Below are 1,056 nucleotides of genomic sequence, written 5' to 3'. Positions count from 1 at the left end.
CTAAAGCTAAACCTAACCCTAAACTTACTCTCATCTTAATCCTCACCCTAACCCTTTTTCTCACACTAACCCTAACCCTAACCCTTACACTAACTCAAACCCTCACCCTAAACCTAACCCTAACCCTCACCCTGAACCTAACCTAACCCTTTTCCACACCCTCAACCTAACTCTCACCGTCACCCTAACCCTCACCCTAAACCTAACCCTCACCTATACGCTAACCCTCACCCTCACCCTCACCCTTACCCTCACCCTAAACATCACCCTAACCCTAACCCTCAACCTAAACCTAACCCTAACCCTCACATTATCTCTAACGCTATCCCTAACCCTCACCCTCACCCTAAACCTCACCCTAACCCATACCCTCACCATAACCCTAAGGGTAACACTAACCCTCAACCTCACCCTAAACCTCACCCTAACCCATACCCTCACCATAACCCTAAGGGTAACCCTAAGCCTAATCCTCACACTCACCCTAACCCTAACCTTTATGCTATCGCTCACCCTAACCCTAACCCTCACCCTCACCATAAACCTCAACGTCACCTTAACCCTCACCCTAACCCTAACCGTCACCCACACCCTAACACTCACACTCATCCGGACCCTCACCCTCAGCCTCACCCTAACCCTAACCCTCACACCAACCCTAACCCTCACCCTAACCCTAACTTTAACCCTCACACTCACCCTTACCCTAACCCTAATCCTTACCCTAACCCTCTCCCTAAACCTTAATCTAACCCTAACCCTAATAGTCACGCTAACCCTAACCTTCATCCTAACCCTCACCCTCACCCTAATCCTCACCCTAACCCTAACCCTAACCCTAAACCTCACCCTAAATATAACATTAACCCTGAACCTCACCGTAAACCTCACCCTATCCCTAACCAGAACGTTAATAGTCACCCTAACCCTCACCCAAACCCTTACACTCACCCTCAACCTCACCCTAACCCTCACACTAATATTAAACCTCACCCTAACACTAACACTAACACTAAACAAAACCGTCATCCTATCCCTCAAACTAAGCCTAAACCT

The sequence above is a fragment of the Dipodomys ordii genome, unplaced genomic scaffold (genome assembly GCF_000151885.1).
Source record: "Dipodomys ordii isolate 6190 unplaced genomic scaffold, Dord_2.0 Scaffold121, whole genome shotgun sequence".
NCBI lineage: Eukaryota > Metazoa > Chordata > Mammalia > Rodentia > Heteromyidae > Dipodomys > Dipodomys ordii.
This window is presented reverse-complemented; position numbering follows the sequence as displayed.